Source organism: Tupaia chinensis, unplaced genomic scaffold, assembly GCF_000334495.1.
Source record: "Tupaia chinensis unplaced genomic scaffold, TupChi_1.0 Scaffold148768_1, whole genome shotgun sequence".
In the NCBI taxonomy this organism is placed as follows: Eukaryota; Metazoa; Chordata; class Mammalia; order Scandentia; family Tupaiidae; genus Tupaia; species Tupaia belangeri.
In genome coordinates, this window is record NW_006208615.1 from 565,425 (window position 1) to 577,183 (window position 11,759).

The 11,759-nt window shown below is 38.8% G+C and overlaps 1 pseudogene; it reads right to left on the reverse strand.

Annotated features, from left to right (window-relative positions):
• Positions 1-725: 725 nt before the first annotated feature.
• Positions 726-2,144, reverse strand: LOC102472580 (adenylyl cyclase-associated protein 1-like; annotated as a pseudogene).
• Between the last annotated feature and the right edge of the window lie 9,615 nt (positions 2,145-11,759).

Below are 11,759 nucleotides of genomic sequence, written 5' to 3' on the forward strand. Positions count from 1 at the left end.
AAAAAAAAAAAAAAAAAAAGTCACCTCTGTAGGAAGGTGCTGGGCTGGGATCCCAGAGAAAGAAGGGGTCTGAGAAGCCTTTAATGGTCCTGGATGAGGGGCCCTGGTATAGCAGCTGGTACAGGAGAACCTATAGTCTCAAGGAGGCAGACCCAGGATGGAATGCAGAATAAAAGGAAAGCTCACAGGAAACAAGTTCGCTTGGAATGCTAGGTGGCCAAGCCTCAGCCTTTGGTCCTGTGCAACCCTTGCCTCACTTGTCAACAGGGAAGAATTAGTTTCGTTAGAAGAATCATCTAGAATCACACCAGCTTCTGCTACCTTCGTGATTATTGTTAGAAAAGATGAACTAGGTGTGAACATTTTGATCTGTTAACATTTGGGACTGTTTTATTCTTCCCAAAGGATTGCTTGTTGATGGAATGACCCTCACAAGCAAGCTGCATGCTAAAATGCACCACTCCTGGCCTGCAGTTCCTTAGGAATGGACCGGTGTAGTTGAGCTGATACGGAAAAGCTGCACCTTCCTGCAGAAAATCAACTGACCTGCTATCCCACCCCAAATCTCAGCCTGAGGTATATTTCAGTGAAGGCAGGTAGCTGTGCTTCTCACAGCAGAGAAGCTGTTTAAGAGCGGAAAGGTAAAGGAAATCTAGAAAAGACCCATCTCAATACAGATTTATCCCATGGTGTAAAGGAGGGCAAAGAACCCAATGGCACTTTGCTTATCTTGCAATTTCTGTCACTGTGGTGACCAACTTCTGCCTGTTCCATAGGGTCTTGAACTGTTCAGGGACTGGGAACTCATTAAAGTTGCCGCCTTCTGTAGGAATGAGGATGTTCATCTCAGAAGAGTTGGCACTGGCCATCTCACAGCCCAGGGAGTTCTTGCTCAGATAAGCGTGGCAGCCATCTGTTTGCTGATGGAAATAGTTGGCACTTTACCCATTACCTGGACTTTGACATCCTTACTACTGATTATCTCCACAATGCCCACAACATCATCGAATACCAGACCAAGCTTCTTACAGTTATCTACTGTAATAGAGTTCATTTTGCCCTTGATTTGCAGTGTCCTATTGACACATTTGCATATGTAAGCCACTTGTTTCATCTCTGTGTCGTCAATCACCAGGTTGGAAACATTATCCTGATTTTCCACTCTCCACTTCTTGCCCTCCAGTTCAAGAATGGCTGGTTCCTTCTTTGTGGCTGGTTTGGAAGACGGGCTGGTTTGGGGTTTAGGTGCAGAGAATAGTTTGGGGCCACTGCATACTGGATCACTCTGAGCCTTCAGAGCAGGGTTCTTGTGAGTCTTCACGCCATCGGATACGTGTTTCAGGGCATGCATGATGCTCTCCCCCTGATTAATCTGGGCAAACAGTGCTGAGTGGGAAGCAGTCATCGCAGCCTGAATTAGTGGGGATGGCGGGGCGGTGGGTCTGGTGGAGAGGGAGGAGGACCAGATCCAGCAGAGGGTCCAGGTGGCAATCCCACTCAGTTCTTTTGACACAGGCCCCATTTTGCTCCAGGCGAGCTCGGTATTATGGAACTCCTTAATGTAAATCTGCAGCTCTGTTCATGTACTCAAGGAAATTTTGACCCAGTCCGCATGCTTCTTATCCACACCTTTGTATTCTTTGAGGACTCAGTTTGTGTAAAACATGGCTACATCACTCATTTCTTTCACATAGGGGCCAGGCTTGGGAGCCATAGCCACCCAACCCAGGGCCTGGATGCTTTCGCTAACAGCTGCCAGGTGATTGAACAACTTACTGCCTCTGTTCTTCTCCCGGGAGGTTATCACTTCTTAGATCTGCTCTGAGATAGGAACCAACAAATTGGAAAGCTTATTGCCTGCTGGCTGCTGGCACTGAGGCTGTAACTGAGAGAGCTCACTCCAACTTCAGACCCGTGTGGACCATCTCCGCGTGTTTCTGCACGTCTCCCCCAATTTCTTTACTGATCTTCAAGTACTCTGCCACAGGACCAGCAAGCAGCGAGTCAAACGCTTGCACATACTGCGCTGCTCCTTTGGAAGAGCTGTCTCCATACCCTCGGTGCATGTCAGAGGTATGGGATACTGCCTCCAGGGGGTCCATTGCCCTCTCCAATCTTTCTACCAGATTTTGCATGTCAGCCATAATGAACCAGCTACTCACAGTTCTACCTCACCTCGGGACTGCGATGAGCCGCTCTCCACTTCCGGCAAGAACCGCCCAGCAATCTCCTGATTTGTAAGGTAGGTGTTTCAATGTGGAGGAATTAACTGTATAACCTCTCATGATCAGATTGACCAGTTTTCCTAACAAATTTAACAATGTATGAGGACAAGACGTTCATTCTTTCATGTAAGTCCCTTGGCAATAATATCATGCAGGATGGCAGAACAGAGTAGTGTTTCTTCCATTGGGGTCAGTTTTGCCGAAACCAGAGAAAAGTCACGAATGGGCTACATAAATACTAATCCTTCAAAATTAATATTGCAAGAGTAACACATGTTTCTTTGATATCATGTGTTAGTGAGCAATGTGACTCAAACTTTTATAAAGAAAAATGAGCAGCTGATTATAATTTCTAGAAAAACACAACTGAAATTCATTTGATGTCATAATCCCTACCAAACATTTTTTTCTATTTCATTTTGTAATCTCTTATTTACATTTAATTGTAGTACATTTATTTGGGGCATAATGTGAATTTTCAAAGCAAGATGCAGTGTCTGATAATCAAAGATATTACCATATTCATCATTTTCAACAAAGAGCACTACCTTATGATGTGCATCATTAATTTTTGCTTTATTAGCTTTTTTTTTTTCTTTCATTCTTCCTTTTCTTGACATACATATATATATATATATACACAAACACATCAATTTCATTAATAAATATTTGACATATATACATATGCATATTACATATATATATAATTGGCATATATATGTATATACACATAAAATTGGCATATATATTGGGTCGTTAGAAAAGTCATGACACATTTTAGCATAGAAAAATATGTCATGACTTTTCCAATATATATGTGTGTATATATAAAATTGGAAATGTCTGTTTGTCTCTCAATTGTGTTGCCATTCCATAACCTATCTGCTCCATCTATCTGCATTCTATGTCTGTTAAACTTTTTTTTATAATCCCTTTCTATTCGTCCCCCAACAAATCTTCAAAACGTTATATCAAATAGAAAGTATAGTTGAAGACTTAGTTATATCAATAAATTTTTAAAAAGTATAAAAATAATGTGAGGAACTACAAATTTATCTCCCTGAGAAGCCAGTGAAGTTTATGATAGCAAACTAATGAAAATAGTTTCCCCAAGGACCAGTGGATCTATTCATTGTGAGTTCATTGATTCCTTAAGCATGGCCAGTTTATGGAAGAATCCAAGAGCACCATCCCAACTGGCTGTCTTTTGAGGGCTATTTTATATATTGTACAGTAGGCATTTCCATTCCCTTCTCAATTATGCACAATTTTTATTTTCTTCAATTCCTGGATTTCTGGAGATTCCGAGAATAGAAAAATAATTCTGCTAATAATGAAAAAAATATATATTGTGTTCATTGTGTGCTAGGCTTGTTGGTAAATGTATTATACACATTATCTAATTTAATTTTCATAACTCCATGAGATATACATTTTAACATCTCCATTTTATAGATTTAAAAAAAAATTGGCCTGATAAGGTTTTATTTTACCTAAAGTCACACAACTCATAAGTTGTAGGACAGAGCTTAGAACCACATCTGTCAGAGAAAATCTATGCTTTAAATCCAGGGTCTTTAAAGTGGATACATGCATTGTAAGAAGAAGCACTTTGATGCTGGGTATTAATAATAAATCGTATATTTATTTTAGTAAAAACCAAAACCATATAGTTAACCAACTGTTTAGTATATAGATTGACACAGGGCCCTCACTAGATCAGCTGGTCAAATACTGTATGTGCTACAAGGTTTATCTCAGGGAAGTGTGGGCATTTCACTATGTGGAAGAAATAGCAACACTGCCTTATTACTTCTGGCATATTGTCACATGCTGCAATTTCTGTGTACTCATTTAAGTTCATTTTGGGATTACATTAAGTAGTTTTAAAAGGGCTAGTTAATATTTAAGGGAAATTTGGTTATAGGTAATACTAAAATGTAAGCAACAGGCAAACAGGAAAAGATAGGTTGGCAATTTTAGTATAAGTTTTTTTTAATCAGTCATGGAATAAAATTATAGTATAAACAGATTTGATTAGAAGATGGCCAGATATATTTTTTAATTTTCGTGGAATCTATTTGAAATGCAAATGCATATCCACTCTTATTAGAAATGAATCCCATCTAAATATACCAATATGTTGTGCCTTGAGCTATTAGCTATTGATAATATGAAGCCATACAGATTAGCAGAATGTTACAACGAAGCACCCTGAGTGTTAACATAAATCTCTACAAATACTTCAGCAGTGCTTAGAATCATTAAGTCTTTGTAATATTTGAAAACATCTCTCTAAACTTAATGCTAATTCTTTACAAGCTTTTTTTTGAAGCTTCATAATGTATTTGTTTTGCTATGGCTTATACAAATATGTACATTGTTTTATTTTTTTTTTTACCTGATCTAGAGACCTAGCCTCTAAGTCACTAGTACAATATTACTTCTCCAGGGAAGGGAAAGCATCAGCTTGTTCTGTGAAAGGACGTTTTAATATTAAAAGATTGATAATGTGATACATGCACATAAATTCTCTATGATCCATTTAAAACTTTCCAACTTTACTTCTTTACCTTTCCTTCAGTCCTTTTTATTTTTATTTTTCTAACTTATCATTATTGTTTTTCATATAGCCTTCTGTGTCAGAAGTATTAAAGACAAATCTAGAATTTTAGTTTCAATACCCTATTTAATTAAAAGTATGTCTTCTGGTGTATTATTTACTATATAGGGAAGCTTATTTACTATAGAATAAGTTGTTAAAATCATACATTTTACCTTTATTGTCTTCACTCTTTTTTTTTTTTTTGAGTTTATTTTTTGCATTTTCAACCATATGATTCTAGATACAATTCGTACATTAATACTTTTGGGTTGATGCATAAAATAAATTTTAAAATACTATAACCTGGATTGTGTATATCGATTTTCCTCTCTCATTTACACTTGATAAAACAGCCTAACTTTCTAAGTCAATCTCACCTAAAAATTGGTGACACTGCTATCCACCTGGTGGTAACTCCTTGAATTGCAACAACACTAGTTTGTGACGAAACTGGGGTACAATTAGCAAGCAGTTATGTGGTCAAAAGCCACAGATGGGTAGCTATAACTCTGTGAGCAGGAAAATTCAGCAGGGTAGGACATATTGAGGGAAAGAAGTGTGTACTCTGAGAAAACTGGCATCGAGGTAGTCCAGAGACAGGCAGGTAGGTATCACCAGGAAAAACCAACCTCTCGTCTCAAAAGGGAATGGCAGAAGTTGATAGTGATTCAGGATTAAAGCTCTAATAAGTAGGGGAAAACTACAAAAGGAATAGACGATTATGAGGCAATGATTCCTGGAAAAAAAAAATGATCATGAGCCTGATTCCAGAACTGGACCACAAAAGGAGCGCTTGATGTCATATATCAAGATGAAAACTGAAGCAGGGTGTGCTTTTATGATATTGCTGACACTAGAGCAGACTTGGTACTTAGCTGCCAAAAGATAATATACAGATATTTGATATGTACCTACGAACATATATTGGGTCATCGGAAAAGTCCGATAACCCAATATTTCTTATGCTCCAGAGTCAATGGTGGGTTGAGTTTAAGTGACCCCACTGTGGGGATGACAGAAAGTAGGCTCAGGAAACGATGGTAGAGACTTGCTATTCAGTGCCTTGCTTACCAGTCCTACAAAGTGATGGCAAATCTTGTCATTCCTTTAGTGCCTATTTTTCAAACTGAGTATCAAATGGCTATGTCCAATGTAAGTATTATTATAACCACTTTTAGGTAATGACAGTACATAAGATGAAGTATTATTTTGTTAGAGTCTACTCAGAGAGAAATAAGAGGACATCCAGACATAGCCAAATTTATTGGAGTTTACAGATTTAGCTGGTGGCATACAGGGGGACTCCTGTCTCTCAAAACCCCGCAGCCCTGAGTGAAAGGAGAAAGGGGCTTCTATAGGCCAAAAATGCACAGTCATGTCCAGGATGACTTGATGATTTATAAGGACAAAGAGCAGTGGGCTTGAAAGGGTAGGGGGTAGGGCTTTTACAGAAGCAAGAAAAAGCAGATAGGCAGGTTAATGGTCCTTAAAGTGATTAGGAGAAGTGGGGTTTTAAGGACAATAAGAATGTTAATCACTCCATTTACTCTTAAACAAAAGGGGAGAGGGGAGGTTTAGGAATTCAACAGTTCATAATGGAGGCGCTTCTCCATGATGGAGTCATGCCTGCTTCAATTCGATCTGTCATTGAAATTGTATGACCCGACATATTCAGGCTGTACGAGTCAGAGTTTTCCAGAGAAACAGAACCAGTAGAATACACACAGACACACACACAGAGAATCATGCGCCGCATAATGAAGTTTTCGTCTGTCATGTATTGCATATATGAGAGTGACCCCATAGGATTGAAACAGAGTTGAAAAATTCCTGCCACTCAGTGATGTCTTAAGTGTTTGTGGTGATGTAAACAAACCACAGTGCTGCCAGTCCTATAAAAAGTATAGCACATACAATTATTTACAGTACCTAATGCTTCCTAACAATAAATGACTATGATAAATGAATGGGGTCTGCGGGTGGCGTGGTGGCTAAGGGGGCTGAACTCCCACATGGCTAACCATGGTTCGAGTCCCAGACCTGGCGGTGTAGTGCCCCGGTTGCGGAATTCCCAAAAAACCCACAAGGAGCTGTTTCCACTGTAAGCACACGAGGGTCATTTTTATTCGGGCTCAAGCCAGGACTCTCAATCTTACTGACACAGCAGGGTCAGAGTTGAGAACCCAGGTGTTAGTCAGGCTGGTTTTTTTATTTGCCTGTTAAGGGGGAGGTTGAGGGGTGCTGAGGAATGCACTCAGGCAGCTATACATTGGCTGTAGATTTTAAGAAGCAAGTTGTCTTTTACTGAGTGGTCTTTAGACCATTAAGTTGGGCAAGAAAGTTACTTCAGGTCTCTGGTATTTCTTTTGTTCTTCTCATTATGACCCTCTCCTGTGTGATTGGCTCACCTCCTTGAGATGGCGCTGATTCTCAGCAAGGTAGGTTTAACAAAATGGAGTCGCCCTGAAAGAAGTGGAGTCACTCTGGCCCTTCAGTGGCTTGCTTTCTCATTTTTCCTCTCTCTCTCTTTGGTCAAATTAAAATGAGTAAATAAAGTTAAATAAGATAATTCTTTTTTAAAAATGACTATGTTACTAGTTTATGTATTTACTATAGCATACTTTTTATCTTTATTTTAGAGTACTTTTTAGCATACTTTTAATCTTTAGTTTATCTTTATTTTAGATACTTTTTAATCCTTCTTTTTATTTTAAATTGACTCTAAGACAATATGCCATGTTATGCCAGAAGCAGCTTTATCATGTTTACCAAGTCTCTTGATTGCATCATTTTCTCTTGCACTTGATTTAATCTCGAGTTGTTTTGTTCTTTTATGACCTTTTTAGTGGGACAAGATGTGGAGGTGGAAGACTGTGATACTGAAGATCCTGATTCTGTGTAGGCGTAGACTACTCTGTGTGTTCATGCCTTTGTTTTTTAATAAAAAGTTTAAAAAGAAAAATAAAAAAGAGCTCATAGAGAAAGCTGTACAATGTGTTTTAAGCTAAGTATTTCTACAGAAGAATTAAATGAGTCTGTAAAGTAAAAAAGTTACAGTAAACTAAGGATAATTTCTGATTAAAGAAAGAAAAATACATTTTTGTTAATTTAGTGTAGTCTAAGGGTACAGTGTTTATAAAGTCTACAGTGGTTGTCAGTAATGTCCCAGGCCTTCAGATTCACTCACCATTCACTCCCTGACTCACCCAGAGCAACTTCTAGTCCTGCAAGTTCTATTCTCGGTAAGTGCCCTATACAGATGTGTCATCTCATATCTTTAATACTCTATCTTTACTGTACTTTTCCTTTGTTTAGATATGTTTCGATATACATATACTTACCATTGTGTGACAATTGTCTATAATACTCAGTATAGTTATATGCTGTTCAGGTTTGTAGTCCAGGGATAATAGGCTAAACCATATAGCCTACGTGTGTAGTAGGCTATGACATTTAGGTTTATGTAAGTACACTCTCTGATGTTGAAACAATGACAAAATCATCTACTTACGCCTTTCTCAGAAGGAGCAAATTTCAACAAGGAAGACAAACAGGGGCCAGTAGGTGGTGTAATGGTTATGTCACTGGATTCCCACGTAGTCAAACACAGTTCAAGTCCCAGATCTGGCAGCTTAAAACTCACGCTGGGTGCGTGTGTGTGCGTGTCCCCAAAATCTCAAGAGGAGAATGGAGGAGAAGGGATTGCAGTATGGCCATTCCCCCGAGGGTGATTTTTAGCTTTCTGTTTCCCTGTCTCTCTCTGTGTCGCTGGTGAGTGCAAGCATCCTATAGCAAAAATCTCTCTAAAAAAGGAAGAAAAACAAATAAAAATAAGATTCACTTTTGTTTATATTTGATATTTTTCAAACATACTGCTTCCTAATTAAAGATATATGGATAACTCAGAAAATGAGTTGAGTAAGGCTACATCAAGATCACAATTAATATTTGCAGATGATTTAGAATTTCTTAATAAAATAGAAATATAAGAAGGTTTAGAGTTAAAAGAAAATGTCAAAGTATTGAAATTGAAAGTGAATGTTTAGTTTAGATTTATTTTATATTACATTTAGAGTTTTTTCACATATACTAGATTCAAGAACATTTTAATGTCCATGAGTAAATAGAACTACTGAATTGTGAAATGACTAAGCAAGTTAAAAAGTTCCATATGACATTCTTTTTTTACATTTTTTTTTTTTTGAGAGGTTTTTTGCTATAGGGCGCGTGCGCTCGCCAGACAGACAGAGAGAGACAGAGAGATAGAAAGCAGGAAATCACCCCCCAGGGGGGATGGCCACGCCGCAATCCCTTCTCCTCCATTCTCCTCTCGGGATCCTGGGCACGCACGCACACGCGCCCGGCGTGAGTTTAAGCCACCGGGTCCGGGACTCGAACCGCGGTCGACTACGTGGGAGTCCAGCGACATAGCCATTACGCTAACTGCTGGTCCCTTTTTTTACATTTTTGACATACGGTGCATATACTCTCCTGAGAGAGACAGTGAGGAAAGAGAGAAATCCCCTCACCCCCACCCCAGGGAATGGCCTTGTTGCAATCCCTTCTCCTCCATTTTCTTCTTCAGATTTTGGACACACATGCACATATGTCTGGCATTATTTTCAAGCTACCATGTCAGCGATATGTGAGTCCAGCACCTTAACCAACACGCCACTTGCTGGCCCTTATAGTTTTTTGTTAGCTATAATTAGAATTATTTTTGTTTTCTACTGTGATCCATAAAGCATTGCCCTTAAAGCCACATGCCATTTTGGGAGTAATCCTAGCTTGGATAAGACAGAGAAAGTGTGTATGTTTGCATTTAGACGTAATAGAATTGCTAGTTGACAATTTTGGTAGGGAAGGATAAGAGATATGCAGAAGGGGGGATTCAAAAAGTTCACGGAAAAGGTGTATTATGTTGAAGTCTATGGATTGATTTCAACATTTTTTTGCAGGAAAATAAGCTAGTCCTTTCCTTCCTTTTATTCTAAGAGCTTTTCTAAGTCCTTTCATATATATGTGTGTGTGTGTGTGTGTGTGTGTGTGTGTGTGTATCAGAGAATAGGAGAAATTTAGTGAATCTGATATGTCTAAAGAGATTGGCAAATGCAGAGACAGTCTATAATGAGGCTGTGGATGCCACTGAAATGAGGAGTTTTTCTGAAATGGTGATGAGGAGCAAATATTCAGAAAGGCCAGTATTCCATCAAAGATCTTAGGAGATGAAATAAATAGATTCGAATGATAAGTATAAGACTACATGATTAAAAGGGGACAGACTAAACTAAAGATGAGGCTAAAAGGACAATATGGGACAGGAACCAAGTATTAAAAGCAGAAAACACTGAGGAAAGATTTATATTAAGTCAATAAAACAAAAGTAATAAGGTGAGATGTGTGTGTATGTGATTTGTTTCTTCCATAGATAGCTTTTATCCTGAGATTCTCTTATCCGCTAGTAAAATATGCTGTGAACAAAGATTTATTTAAGAAGGAACAATATGAAACATACTGTGCTGGGCACTGTGAAGGTTCAACTGAACAAACTATTGAATGAGTAGAAAAGGAATAGCTGTGAGTCCTGAGAATATTCTCTTTAGGGAACAAGCAGTTAGCATAATGGCTATGTCGCTGGACTCCCATGTAGTTGACCACGGTTTGCGTCCTGGACCTGGTGACTAAAATCTCATGCCAGGCGCGTGTGCGTGCGTGCCCAAGATCCCGAGAGGAGAATGGAGGAGAAGGGATTGCGGCATGACCATCCCCCCTGGGGGGTGATTTCTCTCTTTCTGTCTCTATGTCTCTGTCTGTCTGTCTGGCGAGCGCACGCACCCTATGGCAAAAACCTCTCAAAAAAATAAAAAAAGAATATTCTCTTTAGAAGTTAACTGGTAATTAAAATGGTGCCTGTCTCTAGATTTTAATAGTAGGAAGGTACCTATTATCAACATACCCTGAATATATTGCATTCTTGAATTTTACAGGAAATGTAACTGCTTTACTGAGTAGTTTGAAATTGGTGGGCTATAATTATGGAACTTTTCTTCTCTCCCATCATTGATTCCCAAGTCTGCTTCGGATATCACTGGGTAAAAAATATTTTAAAGTCATCTTGATGAGATATCACAGCTTTCTGATCATTAGTCACCTTCATATATTAAAATAGGCATCCAATTTAAGATCCCCAATATCCAATTTCATGTTGGATTCAAAAATCTCCTCGAAGTCATAGCAGGAGACAACTCTCCACCAGTGACAGAAAACTTAAGCTCTTCTTTTCTTTTCAAGCAAAAGTCCTATAGGACAGGAAGATACAAGTGAGAAAAAGAGAGATGGTAGGGATCATCTTATGTAATTACTGGGTTGTCAGGAAAGCCATGATGCATTTTTGCATAGAAAGACATAGAAAAATTTGTGGGACCAGTGGATGGCATAATGGTTACATTGCTGTACTCCCACATGGCCAACTGTGGTTTAAGTCCTGGACCCAGTGGCTTGATACTCAGCTGGGCGAGTATGCATGCATGTCCAAAATCCTGAGAGGAGAATGGAGGAGAAGGGATTGTAGCATGACCATCTCCCTGAGTGTGTGTGTGGGGGGGGGGGTGAGGGGGGGTGAGGGAATGATTTCTTGCTTTCTGTCTCTCTGTCTCTCTGGCAAATGCACACATCCTAGAACAAAGATCTCTCACTTGAAAAAAAAATAGAAAAATGTGTCATGACTTTCTTGATGACCTAATAGTTTTCTGTCATTTGTTAATATGTTCTCATCAATGGAATTATAGTCAGAATTTGCTAGACTCTCTTACAGTAATAAGTAACAATAAAGTTTCACTGTTCGAAATTTTATTTGTTGATTTTTGCAGCCCTCTGAGGTCTGGGTGACTCTTTAATTCATATGTCTCCATGCATTAGCTCGGAATTCC